Below are 15,548 nucleotides of genomic sequence, written 5' to 3'. Positions count from 1 at the left end.
CCCAGGACCTGTGAATCCGGGAACATCTCCGAGTCTTCAAGCATGTTCTCGGGGCAGAGAGAGCCCCCACTCTGGGCGGGAAGGGCGTGCTGGGCGGGTGGGGAGGGCGCTGGGGCGTGGGAGGCAAGCCCCTGCCGTCCCTGCTGGAAGTCCAGGGCTGGCTCAGCCAGCGGCCTCAGCCCAGCCTGCTCCTTTCCTCCTGGGCCTCCGCCATCTGGCTGGGGCACCTCCGAATGAGGAGCAGGAAGTGAGACTGTCACGGGCGAACACCTGCTTCCCGATTTCCAGACCCAGGTAGCATCCTATGAGAGGCTTCCCTGTGCCTGCGGAGGTGACCCTGACGGGGGGCGGGGGGGGGGTCCCTCCCTTGTAATTGTCTCTGGTTCTGCTCACGTGACTTCCGCTGCCCGAGCCTCCTTCTCTGTTTGGCTCTTAGACTCTCCAAACAAGATGTAAAGGCAGAACATATGCAGAAGGCATAATTAGAACACTCGGATTTGTTTAACTTCATCCCTGCAATTTCTCAAGTGTTCTTGCAATTAAAAGAATACTATTGTATAATAAGACGTGCTTTGGGGAAAGTGATCTAACTACTACGAACAGGAACAGAAGGCAGTTTTAACCCAGCTTTCCGTGTGTGCCTGTGTGTGCGCATGAGTATAGTGTGGTGTCTCTGTATATGTATTAACCATGTCTTTTATTTTGGGGGGTTCTGATGCTCTGACGATCTTGACCTTGCTGCCCTGTAAGGACTGCCCCTCCTTGAGATAGCAAACCACTCGCCTTGGAGCCTTGGAGTGCTCTTTTTTTCCCCTCTTTTTTTTTTTAATAAAGATTTTATTTATTTGTTTACCTGACGGAGAGAGAGAGCGCGCATAAGCAGGGGGAGCGGCAGGCAGAGGGAGAGGGAGAAGCAGGCTTCCGGCTGAGCAGGGAGCCCGAAGTGGGACTCAATCCCAGGACCCTGGGACCGCGACCTGTGCGGAAGGCAGACGTTTAAGGCAGATGCTTAACCAACTGAGCCATCCAGGCACCACTTCCTGGCCACTATTTTCCTGACTTCATCACTCCCACACCAGGTACCAGGCAGCTCGGGACAAATCCTGTGCCTAGAGCCCACTGAAATCATTCAAACTAGCCAATCCTAAGCCTTCTTGCCCTGCCTCACCAGCTTCCCCCGCCCGGAACTACAGGAAAGCCTCTTGCTCACAGACTCCCCACTCTCCCTCTGCCTCCTGGTAGACCCCAGTGCTTCTTCACTTGGCCCTGTGTGTTTCTATAAGTCTAGAAGCATAATAAACTCCCTCTGTAACTGTCACTTCTATGTCTACATGTCTTACCCTTCAGGTAGAAAACAAATCCTGGCTACCTGATTAAAACTGGTTTGATACATATTATATGTAATAATACGTCTGTGCGTGTCCCATTTTGTGGGCGCAGCGCACATAGCGAGGACACGCAGATTCCGGGGTCCCGGGTGTGTTTAGACAACATGGAACTTTGCATCACAAAAGTTCCCGCGATGTCAGAGGTGCCATGAATCCTAATGACAGCTTTGGTCCGGTATCCCGGAAACCTCAGCTTGCCACTGAGTCACTGGCCCCTCGCTGGGAGAGCCGGTCAGTGGCTTTATTGTAGCCACCGGTGGAAGGGAACGAAATTACCTCCAGCATGACCCATGTTGTGCCACAGCTAATGACCCAGTTAACCTCCAGATCATTTTCTGCCTCTCGGTGTCCTGGGAACGGGTGGTGTTTACTCCGCTTGGGACAAACCTTTATTCCTGTGCATTGATGTGCCCGGGGGTTTGCTGCTCTGGGCCGCGGGTTTTCTTAGAGAGAGGCCGGTGGGCCCGGGCCTGCAGGAGCTGCTACATGCAAATGAGGCTCTTTTCTTAACCCTCTGCTCGCCCTGATTTGCATGACTGAGCGTTTCTGCCTTTTTTTTTTTTTTTCTTAATGTGTTTGTTTGTTTCTTGATTGTTGTTGTGTCTCCCATGGAGGAAAGCAATTACTCGCTCACTGGACAGAGACCTAAATCTGGCAAAAGCCCAGGTCTGCTCGGCCTGGCAGAGGGGAGCCAGCCAGCCACACTCCCTCGGTAGGGACCATTCCAGAACACACAGCCCAGGGAGGTGGGGTAAAAATCACTCGGGTCTTCAGCAGACTCCTTAATAGCGCAACAAAGGAGAATTAGATTGGCCCGAAGGGCAGAAATGACTCTGTCCTTGTAAAATTGAGCTCAAGCTAACAAGTAGCTCAAAGGCGTCTCTAAATACGGCTATGGGTCCCCTGGGGAAAGAAAAGACGTTGCTAATTCTGTTCAGACTTGTGGTTCTCAACTCTATCAGAGCCAATGCCTGGTTTTTAAAACAAATATTTAATGATTTCTATTCAACTGAAATGAAATTCCTCATCAACATAACCTACCTATATACCCATTTTTTAATCAATATCCTAATCCCGCGTATAAGATAAAAGGGAAAGGAAAGGAATTTATAATAAAATCAAACACTTTTCAACACACAGACTCTGGCACGACTCAACTGGAGGATACACTCGTCGTCCGATGCCTGAACTTGGACGGAGAATCCCAGGGAATGAAGCTACAGACGCAGACCAGGACAGCTGTGGGCGGGCCACCCAGACGGCACAAGAGGCTTTGCCGTTGGTGATACAAGTTTTCAACCTGGTGAACAGACCTCGGTGAAGTCCTGAAAAAATCAAAGTATGATCTTCCCTCAGTTGATGCCATAGTTTCATTCCTGAAAACTTGGTATATTTTAAAACAGTGAAAAAAATATTTGTGTGTCTATGCGAAACGGAATTTGGTTCTGGGCTCAGGTCATCCTAAGCAGCTTTTTAATCTATGGGAACATCCAGACGGGCGTTCGAAATTAGTGCCAATGCATGACGAACACGTAAGAGCAGTGGGCTACAGAGAACAGACCCAGAATCCATCCCGAAGGCAGGTGTCAGATCGGATTTGCCGACAGGAAATGAATCCAGAGCAAAGAAGCAGCTCACCCAAGGTCGCACAGCCAGAGAGCGGCAAGGTTGGGGCTTAAACGGAACTCTGTTGGAGTAGAGGCTCTAAATCCAGCTCCATCGTGATTTCCTGACCTTTCGACCACCTCTTGGCAGATGCCACAGCAGCCCAGGGACCATGCAGTCCCCACACAAGATGGACGGATTCCATCTCTGACTTTCCCCTGAACCAGAGGAGGACCACCGGGACCGCCCATCTATCAGTAGAATGTTGGGAGGGGTGATGGTGCCCCGCCTGGACCCCTGCCTAGACCCCGGGGGCCCTGCCTGGACCCCCTTTCCTGACCTCAGGCCCCGGCTGCTTTGAGTCATAGCTGACAGAGGCCCACAGGTGCCCCCCTCCCCAGAGTGAGGATAGCCCTAAGGCCAAATGGGAGCTTCCTTGTGCAGGAGGCTTTCATCCCTATGCACAGCACGGAGCAGCCGATAGCCAATGACAGAGTGACAGGGAGATACAAATGCCAACAGCCCCCTTTGCCTCAAGTTGGGACAACTCTGGGATGCAATTCACGCTCCAGGCTCTCCACGGGCTCAGGCTGAAGTTGCTCTCCTCCCTTGCTTAGCTTTTTGCCCTGTTGTGCGCCTCACTCCCTTCTCTCAGGAGCACCTCTTCGATAAATCATGTGCATAAGGATCTCCATCATAGGCTGTGCTTCCGAAACTGACCTCATATAGGGTCAAGATCAAGGGACCAGTGAAGCGACTATGGCAATAATCAGGTGAGAGATGATGGTGGCTTGGACCAAGATGGCAACAGGGGTGGATGGAGAGACAAACTGGTGAATATTTGGAACATTGGTGACTTCATTAGGTGTTACTGCACTCCACCAGTGAGCTAACCCAGGGGCCAGCGAACTACCTCCTACAAAGAGATCTGAACCTCAAACAGGGAAGGGGCTCCCCTTCCAAGTTTGTCCTTCCTGGGGGACTCTCTCTTAGCCCTAGGAAACAAGCTAGTTTTTTCTTACATCCCATAGTGACTCTTTTGTCATAGTTGAATAATTCTTTTTTTTTTTAAAGATTTTATTTATTCATGAGAGACAGAGAGAGAGAGAGAGAGAAGCAGAGGGGGAAGCAGGCTCCCAAGGAGCAGGGAGCCCGATGCGGGACTCGATCCCAGGACCCTGGGATCATGTCCTGAGCCGAAGGCAGACACTTAACCATCTGAGCCACCCAGGTGCCCCTATAGTTGAATAATTCTTTATGTAACATTTCCCCTATTTAAATCACCCTAAGGTTCTGCCTCTCGATGGGGCCCAGGCTGTTGCAATCCACATAGGTGGGACCCAGCAAAAAGCCAACTGGTAAAGGCTAAACGGACTGGGTAGAGTCTCAGCCCCGGCATTACAGAAAAGTTCAGAAGGGTGGGTTGGAGGCTGAGAAACCAGCTTAGTAACCAGCATGCAGTCATTTCCGGCCTTAACATTCTATTACTCCCGATCTTTCTAGCCATCCTCAAAAGGGCATGTTAGAAGAGCACTTACTTGGAAATCAGAGAATGGAGATTCCGGTCTCCTGTCGACTACTAACTCTCCGGATAACCCTTCACGGGCCTCAGTTTGCTCATCTGTTGAAGGAAGCAGTCAGACCAGATGCTCCTAAGATCCTCCTCATGGTGAAATTCCTGTGACTAAGTGAGAGAGACACCTGCAGCCATGGTTTTTGAACTCTAAAGTGCCCCATGATGGTAATGGATTCCCCCTCCGATGACGACCAGAGGCTGACACCTCCCTTTCTCACACCCCCCACCACCCAAACCATCCGTGTTTCCTGACAGCTCGACCCCCTAAGTAGATTCTGAATCCATGCACATCTCTCCTCTCTACCCCTCCCCATCTTTATCCGGCACGGATGAACCACAGTGTGGTTTATGCTGTGTACCGGCTTTCCTTCTGCCCGTCTGGAACCTGGGCTAGACGGGGGGTGCCCCCAACAAAAGCCCTGGGTGCTGAGTCTCTACTGAGCTTCCCTGGTAGACAACACTTCACACGTGTTGGGTCTCCCTGGGCCCTGCCACCACACAGGCTTACTTGTCACTGCTACATGGCAAGTTGCACCCTGTCACTCCTTTGCATAAATCTCTCCGATGATTTCCCATCAGATACAATCCAGACTCCTTGCTGTGGCCCACGAAGCCCTGCATGACCTTCTCCCTTAGCCCTCCTGTAACAGGCCACATCTTTTCCTGCTCAGAGCCATGGTGCTTCTCACCACCTCCCACCCGGGACCCGTGTTCCCGAACACTCAGCCTGGCCGGCTGCTTCTCATCCGCAAGATTTACCGCAAGTCCGAGAATTAGTCCTTGACCGCCTTGTAGAAATCAGCCTTCCACCGTCGTCACCTTCTGTCTTGTCATCCTGTGTGTGCCTTTCTTTTACCATCTCAGTGTATCTCATTTATTCATTTGTTGATTATCTCTTGCTGTCTCCCCAGCCAGAATGGAAGCCCCAGGATGACAGGGACCTTGTCTGCCCTGTTCAGTACTTATCCCCAGCAGTGAGCACAGTGCTCAGTATAGTCAGTACTTAATAAATATTTATGAATGACTAAATAAGAGAAAGTAAGTGGGATTGGCTGTAGACAGCCTGTGGTTGTTTACCCGCTTCCTGTTTCTAGGAGCCTGGTTAAGCTCCTACACGCACCTTCCTCATTCACCATCCGCCTCTCTGCCTCCGAGTACTCACACCATGTGTGAGTCAGGGCAGTTAGCTGAAAACAACAGAGCTCATACCAGTAAATTTAAGCAGAAAAGGAATTTACAAAAACATAGTGGGTAGCTAGGAGATTTCCCAGAGGGGCCAGATAATCAAACGTAAAGGCCACGTAGCAAAGAACTCGGTCCGAAAATCATCCCATGGAGCTATTCACATGAAGATACCTCCGGTAGCTCTGGGCACAGACATTGTGTCTCCCACTGCTCAAAGCACTGATGCGTAGCCCCCCTCACTTGCTGGCCATCCCCAGAACCGATTTCATGAGGTTCCTGTTTCTCAACGTGACAACACTCCCATTCAAAGTTTATGTATATGGGTGCAGATGATGAGCACAACCAGAATCCTCTGCCCCAGCCCTAGCTGCAAGGGAGGCTGGCAGGCTGAGTAGCTGGACCATTTATAAGGTGTAAAGTTTGCCGAGTGCAGGAAAGGAGTTCAGAGTTTCTGTACAGCTAAACGAAATACAAATGCTCACTCCACTCTCCAGACAGGTGGCCACGGAAGAGCTATTTTCCCCTGTAAGCCACTGGCTCTTCCCACACCAGAAGGCTGCAATAAATCATCCTCCAGTTATGTCTCTCCTCGGGGGTGACACACACCGCTGGAACCGCTTCCCCAAAGGCCTCTCTGTCTCTTTAACCACTTTCCTTCAAGGCAAAGAAGAGACGGTTGAATTGTTGTCGAAGTAGCTCGAGTCATTACTTATTCTTGCTCAGCACGAAGTCAACCTCAGGATCAATGCGGTTGTTCCTGATAGATTTTTATATGCTAAACCTTGGATGTCAGCACAGCCTGCAAGATGATGGAGCCAGTCCACCCGGGATTTACACATATGACACGGGGAAAACAGGCAGAGAGAGGGCTACCCTGCTGTCCATGCTAAACATTCTCTCCGTTCCTTCTCTCTTGACTTAACAACTATGTATTGACTGTCTGCCGTATGCCCAGCAATGTGCTAGAAGTAGGACAGAGGCTGCTGAGGAAAGAAATAGGCATGGTCCCTGCCATCATGGATGGTCCATTTGGGGTAGAGCGTGGGAGGGCAGATACTAATGGAACAGTCGTTCAAACAAATGTAATACGCAGACTAAGACAAGCACATCCTTTCCAAGTCAGCACAGTTATGTTACTCGCCTGCTCAGAAGCCTCTGGCTTCTTCCCCACACCCAGAGTGAAGTCCACACCCTACCGGCCCCACGGGATGTGACTGTCACTGCCTCTCTGACAGCCTCCTGACATTCTTCCCAGACTTACTGGGCCCAGGCACGCGAGCCTTTCTCTGTTTCTTCTACTTTACTTAGACCACTGTTATTTTGAGTCTCTGCTACTCACAATCAAGCCAACCCCAACTGACACAGCACATTTGGGAGCTTTTGTCTTCATTTTTAGGGCAAGATGAAGCCATAGAAGGATTTAGAAAGCAGGGTGATGTGGGTGTGGTGCATCCAGTGATCGGTCTGGCTGCACTGAGGAGACCGGGGGGACATTGGGTGAGGTGGTGGGTGAGTCCTTCTGTCCTCCTACCATGTAGAGGACCCTGAGGGAGTGGCAGGGGAGAGATTATGTCCAGACAAGCCAAGACCTACAAGGTCTTGGTCCCTGAGTGGATCCCCTGGGCAACTGCAAGGTTTGAGATAGGGCACGTTTCTGGACCCCGACTTCACTATCTGCTACCCCAAGCAAACCTATGTGTCTTGTCAGAAATGAACAGAAGAGGGGCGCCTGGGTGGCTCAGTCAGTTAAGCATCTGCCTTTGGCTCAGGTCATGATCCCAGAGTCCTGGGATCGAGCCCCGCGACGTGCTCCGTGCTCAGGGGGGGAGTCTGCTTCTCCCTCTGCGTGCCCCTCCCCCTGCTTGTGCTCTCTCTTGTTCGCTCTCTCTCTCTCTCTCTGACAAATAAAATCTTAAAAAAAAAAAAAGAAATGAAGGGAAGAGGAGGCAGAATCTATGGCATCTGCAGTCATGATGACAGAGACACCTGGGACGATGAGCAGCCCTGATGCCCTCAGACAGCAGGCTGGATTTGCCCCCCAACTGTGCATTGCTGAGTGCTGGGATGGAGAGTGACCAGGGCTGGGCAAAGAGCCCCATCAGATACCTGGTCAGGGAGGCCTCACTAAGGAGACAACGTGTGAACATCAAGTCGCCCAATACTGGTCCAGGGGAGGACAGTCCAACTAACACTTAATGACCCCGAGTGCTCCTAGAACTCATTTAATCCCCGCAACAAGCCCATGTAGTAAGGGTGATCATTGCCCCATTTTCCAGAGGAGGAAACCAAGGCATAGGGGGTGAAGCACCCCGCCCAGGGTCACCCAACTGGGTGCCAATGGAGCCAGGGTGCTTCTCCCCTGCACTCAGGAGAGGAGCCGTCCCCGGGGACAAGGGGTTCAGGCTGCACGAACAACAGAAATGGGGGGATGATGAACAACAGTAATCACGGCAGCATTCACCCAGCACCCACCCTGCGCCGGGCCCCCTAAACTTCACACGGACGAACGCACCTAATCCTCACATCGACGCTATGAGGTGGGAGCTGACTGTCACTATGTGACAGAGGAGGAAACTGAGGCACGGATGGTGTAAGCAATGTTCCCGAGGTTGTTCCTGGATCCAAGCCCAGGCTGTCTGGCTCCCGACACGCTGCTCCTAACTGCGGCGTGCACACGCACACACACAAACACACACGTGTGTGTGTGTGCACACAGACCCCAGAGTCAGCAGCGGACGACATTTACTGGAAGAGTGTTAACCCCCCACGTGGAGCGTCAGGAGCAATGTCTGAGCGCAAGGCTGTTTCCCACAAACCGGGGGCGCCTGAGTGGCTGCCCAGCCACAGGGTACATGACCACATATGAGAAGGGGCTGGGGAGCTCGGGATCCTGATTTCCGTGATTCCAGCACATGGTCTGCTTTCTTCCACCAGGCAGGGCTTGTCAGACACAGCGTGTGCAGTTAAACCCAGGGTCCAGCTCTCACCAGCTGTGCGACGAGTAGCAGCAAGCCCTTCACCATCCTGGGCCTCAGTTTCCCCCCATGAGACATGGCTAATACCACTGCCCCTCTCCAAGGGCCGCTGTCAGGCTTAGATGAACACTTGTGCATGTGCAGAGCGTGCCCGGCACACTGTAAGTGCTCGATAAAGGTTCCCTGATATACTGAGGCCCCGTACCTACGCGGTCCCCTCTCTGACTCCCCAGCGCCAGAGCCCCCGCGAGCCTCGGTGAATGACAGCCTCCACGCGGTGTCATTGTTTCAAAGGTCCCTGTGCCAAGCGCCCGGTGAGCTATCACATGCCAACCGGAGAATCGCCCCGTCTTTTTCTCACTGTACGGGGCCGATAGGATCCAACGTTGCAGAGCTGTATTTTCTTCTTTTCTCTGCCTGTTTTTTTTTTTTTTCCTCTGTGGATCAACAAGAAAGATAACAGCTGTGCTTGGATTTTGTGTTTTAATAATTGTAATAATGCACAGGAAATTGGGTGGCCTGGGGACTCGGCATCAGAGGGGAGCTGTTTCCACGTGGACGGAGCAGGTGGGAGGGGGAGAGTCAAGGGCAGGAAAGAGGAGGACCCTCGGGGAGGGCAAGAGAATAGCTTGATAGGCGTCAACGGCCCAAATTAAATTAAATTAAATTAAATGTCATGAGGGCTTCCTCCATGTCAGAAGTCCCCAGTAGGAGAGAAGGGCACCTTCAGGCAATGTGTGGAAATGGAGGCTTCTGTCCATTGCCTTCCCACGGAGAATAGACCTGCCTCCTCTCAGAGCTACAGAGCGCTGACCCCCTGCCCTGCCAACCTACCCCCCTCGACTCTGTGCTCCCCACCCCTGCAGCCACACTGGCCCTGCTGTTCCCCAAAACACACCCCATGACTGTCCCACCCCCCAGCCTATGTACTTCCTCTTCCAACACCTTCACGCACTGCCTTCTTCCACACTCAGGCTTCGGTTCTAAGCGGGATGAGAGGGGCTCTCTCCTGGACCCTGTAGCTGCGGGGGACCCCTGCTCCCCACTCGCACCCCCACGAGCAACCACCCTGTTGTGTTTCCTTCACAGCACTGCCACCATCTGAAAAGGTCTCATCCACTCATCTGTTCACCTGCATTTGGGATGAATTTTCAGTGTGAGCTTCATAAGCACAGGGATCCCATCTTTCCTGTTTACCGCTCTCTCCCAAACACCTCAGATGTGCCAGGTACATAATGTGAGTGCCAAGGAATATTTGAGAACAAATGAATGAATGAATGACCTGGCCACTATCTAACGAGCTTTGCTACTCTATCCTTACCCAGTGAATCAGGCACAGATCCACAATGTGTGCTCAGTGGTCATCTAATGATGCCTTGAACATGAATCAAATCTTTCACTCTTGCTTCTCTTTACATGCCTGCTGCCTGCCCGGTTAGACAGAAGTCCAGGAGGATAGGGGATGTGCTTTGTGCTTCTCTGCATCCTCCCCCACGCCCTACGCTTGGACAACTCTCAAAAGATAACTCAGGATTTGACTGGATTGGGACATGAGAAGTGGAGTCGTCATTTAGAAAATTTGGCCACATTCTTTGGTCAGCAGCAGCTCTTTGGCCTCTGTACCTTTGCATAGACTGTTCCCTCTGCCCAAATGCCTTTCCCTCAGTAGCACTTGTCAGAGTGAACTCCTACTCATCCTTCTGCTTCGGTCACCTCTTCTGTGAAGCCTTCTCTGATTTCTCCCTGGTTCTTCCGCTACCATCCTCAGGCAAAATTTGACCCACCGTCTCTGCTCTACCCCATGCCTCACGTCACTGCTATTGTGATGGTCCTATCTGCCTCACTACTTCTCTGCTCAGCACACTGTTAGTCCTTTAAAGTTAATTTTGATCATTTATTCACTTTTCAGATCTCCTATGCCTGGCTCAGATTCTGTCAAATGGTAAGCCTTTCCTCCACCAAAAAATGTTTTTTGAACAAATGATCAAAGTAACTCTAAGCTGAGGTACAGGGGCATCTAAGAACGGGACGGAGTTACCAGTAACATGTTTATTGCCCATTTTCCCCTGTGGGAATGGCAGCTCCTTGAAGCAGGAATTCTGTTGTCTTCCCTGATGCAGCCCCCAGGTGAAGCTAAAAGCTCACACCCAGAGGCTCAAAAACCATGTGTCAGATGCAAGAATATAGTGGGGCCATTGAGAAAAGAGGGACTGATTCTCATGGGCACCCCAAAAGGCTCACGAAGGAGGTGAGTCTAGACGGGTGCTTTAAAGAATGGTAGAGACACGTTCATTCAGCAAATACTGGTTGAGGACCTACGATGCATGAAGGTCTGCCCTAGGCACTGGACAAAGCAAAATCCCTGCTCTCTGGGACCTGATCTTTTAATGGGAAGAATGACGATGACCAATTAAAAAAAAATAGAAATGCAGGGCGCCTGGGTGGTGCAGTCAGTTGAGCATCTGACTCTTGGTTTCCGCTTAGATCGTGATCTCAGGGTGGTGAGATCAAGCCCAGCATCAGGCTCCCCACTCAGTGCAGAGTCTGCTTGAGATTCTCTCCCTCTCCCTCTGCCCCTCCACACACCCTCGTGATCTCTCTCACATTCTCTCTCCCTCAAATAAATAAATAAAATCTTTAAAAAAAAATGCAATATAACATCCAGAAGTGAAAAGTGTTATGGAGGAAATAATGTGCAAAAGAAGGCAGAGAGGGTGAAGGCATTATTTTAGATGGGTGGCCAGGGATGGTGTCACGAGGGAGAAGATGTTAGAGAAGCGACCTGAATGAAGGGGGGCAGGGGCTCAAGTGGCATGAACAAGGCGGGATGCACAGAGAGGTGCACCTACATGGCGTATGGGAACTAACACATCATACATGTTGTGCATGCAAATTACACTTTGGAGTATTTTGTAGTATTTGAATATTTGACAGCAATTACTAGTATCGTAAAATTCCTCAGAAAAGCACTTCAAGGGCACCTGGGTGGCTCAGTTGGTTAAGGGACTGCCTTCGGCTCAGGTCATGATCCTGGAGTCCCTGGATCGAGTCCCGCATCGGGCTCCCTGCTTGGCAGGGAGCCTGCTTCTCCCTCTGACCCTCCCCCCTCTCATGTGCTCTCTCTCTCTCTCATTCTCTCTCTCAAATAAATAAATAAAAATCTTTATAAAAAAAAAGAAAAGCACTTCAGACAGACCCTCTTCTCTATATTAGTAATATGTCCCATCTTGATTGGGGTATAAGGCTTTTAGGAAGGAGATCTCATCCTCCCCACCCTGACCTCTTGATCTCTTGGCACGACCCTAATTTGTCAGGACGATCACTTTAAACAGCAGGGCACAAAAATGTCCAAGCCCTTTCCGTGTTCTGCTGCAAGCCTTTGGTGATGATTTCTGTCCCTTGCTCTTAAAAGGACCAGGGTTATGAAAATGAGCCCTGACCCTAGAGATCAAAGCATAGTCCCTTCCATTCCACACAGCCTGACCAGAATACCCGGAAAATGGGAACCACTCCCTGTCCGCTGTCATCCAGATGGAAGGAACTGGGATTACAAAGGAACCCGCAGAATCTCACCACTATGACCATGCCCTTTTCTGCTAATGAGCTTATTTCATCAAGCCCTGGTGGGCTTGGTTTTGTTGGAGGTTTAACAGGATTTCAGACTTGGGGGGTGGTCTCTTCGGATTTTCTCCTTCTTTTTCCTTTTGATGCTTAAAAATACCCCCACGACACCAAAGAAACAACCGTGGCTGAGAAGATTAGAATTAACACAGGAGGTAATTCCCTTTCACATAAATGCCGAAGGGTGCCGGGTCATCTCGAGTTGTGATCTTCCTCAGGCTGGAGCCAAAAAGCTGAGGACGTTGGTTAAATCAAAATGGCTATGAACAAAGCGTGATCTCAACGACCTCACCCTGAGGCTGAGCCTTCCAACCCTAAGAACCCAGAGCAGAACATTTGGAAAGCAGAAGCCATATAGCATTCAGTCAAGTATTGTGCCATGTGACTACAGGGTAGGGATCCGAGAATATGAGTCAGTTTCCTTAGGTTTGGCGTGTGTGTGTGTGTGTGTGTGTGTGTTAACACAGTGACTCAATGTGTAGACTATTGTCTTATGGGGAGTTTGAAAAGTTGAGGGGTTAATTTGGGGTTGCACAAGGATGGGGATTGTTAAAGAATAATTTTTTAAAGAAAGTAAAATCATGACTGTCATACAAACACTTAAAGAATGTGTCAAAGGTTATATTTAACTCAGTAATGAATGAAGGAACCGGAAAAGTTTTAAAACTAAGTCAAAGAAAAATCCAAAGTGCAAACACATTTATAGGTCATTGGGAGTGTTAAAATGAATTTCATTAATACATATAAAACTGGCTTCTTCCATAACAGGGGAAGAAAGTCAGTTAAACCCTCCCTGGACATAACATGGTTTTCTATGGACGGGAATTATTTGCATTACTATCAGTTTGCTACAAATTAACTTTTGTCTTTCCAGAATTGTAAAACAGCCTAGTCAGAGATAAGGAAAGGGGAAGATCACCCAGGTTGATGAGCGAGTTAAGACACCGACTAGGGGCGCCTGGGTGGCTCAGCCGTTAAGCGTCTGCCTTCGGCTCAGGTCATGGTCCCAGGGTCCTGGGATCGAGCCCCACATCGGGCTCCCTGCTCTGCAGGAAGCCTGCTTCTCCCTCTCCCACTCCCCCTGCTTGTGTTCCTGCTCTCGCTATCTCTCTCTCTGTCAAATAAATAAAATCTTTAAAAAAAAAAAAAAAAAGACACCGACTAAATTTCAGAATCTCCCCCAAGCTTTCCTTACAGGGGCTACTAGCATTCCATGGACAGAGCCCAGGGATGCTGCAACTCCTCCCACATGCAAGACAGCCCCCCCCACTGTGTCCCCCCGGGGGCTTTTAAGTGTCTTTCTGGATCTTCCCCTAGGAGCCCTGTTTATAATTAACAGTCTCAAACCTAGGAACACAAAGGACTTGCACCTGTTAATGCACATTGAATAGGTTTTACTACACTGTCCGCCCCACATCTGTTCTTTCATTTCGAATATTTCTTGTACAGGCTGGCTTCTGATTCTCTTGCTGCCTTTTGGGGTGGGGGGGCACATGAGGGGTGGGGAGGGACAGAGGGGGAGAGAGAATCTTAAAGAGGCTCCACGCCCAGCGCAGAGCCCAACTCAGGGCTCAATCCCACGACCCTGAGATCATGACCTGAGCCGAAATCAAGAGCTGGACACTTAACCGACTGAACCATCCAGGCGCCCCTGTCTTGCTGCTTTTAAATCCACTTATTCATCAAGAGCACAAGCAAACATCTCACTGATTCTTTAAATCTTGGACTATAGCTGCTCCTGAGTGCATATTTATTATCCTTTAATTTTGTATAGTTCTACTGTTTTATTATTTTTATTATAAGCAATATTCTACAGATTAGGTTCCTTTTATTTCGCCCTGATATTATGGCTAGGGCAATATTCTAATTTTTTAAATTATGTGTCTGTGTAGGTCATATTATTCATGAATTGCATTTCAGGGGTGTAGGACAGCATTATACAATATTTGTAAAAAGGCAGGTGTTGAGTTAGTCAGTAGGGTTGAGAACCACTATTTCCATGGACTACTGCCATTGGATTTTTATCTTTCTCTGATAACAGCCTTCCAGTTCTTTTGGGGGAACAAATTTTTCGCAATTGGATATAGGCTAGAGGATCTGCCAATCAAGGCTCCTGGTCCCCTCAAGGGGTGGCCACTGACCCAAGCCTGGACAATCTGTTCTCTCTCTCAGAAGCTGTGTCTTAAAACCACATCTTAAGCAGGGTGACCAAAACATCAAAAACACTTGAAACATGTCTATTCTGGCAACCAGAGTAGATTCTTGCTGCTTATAGAGTTCTGACCCCAAAACAAAACAACAAAGTCAACCGACAACAAACAAGAAACCATAAAAGATTACCCACGTCTTGGGCGCCTGGGTGGCTCAGTCGTTAAGCGTCTGCCTTTGGCTCAGGTCATGATCCCAGGGTACTGGGATCGAGTCCCGTATCGGGCTCCCTGCTCAGCGGGGAGTCTGCTCCTCCCTCTGCCCCTCCCCCCACTCATGCTTGCTCTTGCGCTCGCGCTCTCTCTCTCTCCCCCCTCTCATAAAAATAAATAAATAAAAAATCATTTTAAACAAGAGATTACCCAAGTCTTATTGGAATATCTACCTAAAATATTAATAATATAGCCCTTGAAAACCAGATGGAAGAAAATTAATTTGGGACAAAGAAACCTTTCATTCCTCCTTACCCCAAGAAGCATCTCCTGGATTCCTAACGTGGGGCAGGTGTGACACTTTGCAGTGGGGATCCCCTCCCCCACTGAGTGTGAGCACAGCTGGGGTGGGTGGGACCCAGACAATGGGCAGGTTAACAAATGCAGACTGACCTTAGAATATTTATGGAAAGAGCTGTCCAAACAGAATTTCTGTAGAACAAATCACATTCCAAGTTCTGCTTCTTTCAACGTGATAAATACTTATGTAATATGAGTGGCAAACCTCTAATTTTTTTTTGGGGGGGGTCTCTTATTTTTTAAGTTCTGGATTCACTGTCTAGAGCTTTCCAGAAGCAGGGAGCCCTGGTTCAGCAAATGTTGTTTTCTTTTTTTTTTTTAAGATTTTATTTATTTATTTGACAGAGAGAGACACAGTGAGAGAGGGAACACAAACAGGGGGAGTGGGAGAGGGAGAAGCAGGCTTCCCGTGGAGCAGGGAGCCCCATGCAGGGCTGGATCCCAGGACCCTGGGATCATGACCCGAGCCAAAGGCAGA

General features: G+C 49.7%; 1 long non-coding RNA gene across 1 annotated transcript; it reads right to left on the bottom strand.

Moving 5' to 3' along the window:
* Positions 1-2,367: 2,367 nt before the first annotated feature.
* On the bottom strand, positions 2,368-5,524 carry LOC135361694 (uncharacterized). The gene is made up of 3 exons (XR_010405376.1): positions 5,329-5,524; positions 4,532-4,677; positions 2,368-2,713 (listed from the first exon to the last, which is right to left on the bottom strand). It is a non-coding gene; the product is annotated as an uncharacterized LOC135361694 (long non-coding RNA).
* Between the last annotated feature and the right edge of the window lie 10,024 nt (positions 5,525-15,548).

Source organism: Mirounga angustirostris, unplaced genomic scaffold (genome assembly GCF_029215605.1).
Source record: "Mirounga angustirostris isolate CCGP_5_RB_7025 unplaced genomic scaffold, mMirAng1.0.hap1 SCAF_10, whole genome shotgun sequence".
NCBI lineage: Eukaryota > Metazoa > Chordata > Mammalia > Carnivora > Phocidae > Mirounga > Mirounga angustirostris.
This window is presented reverse-complemented; position numbering and strand designations above follow the sequence as displayed.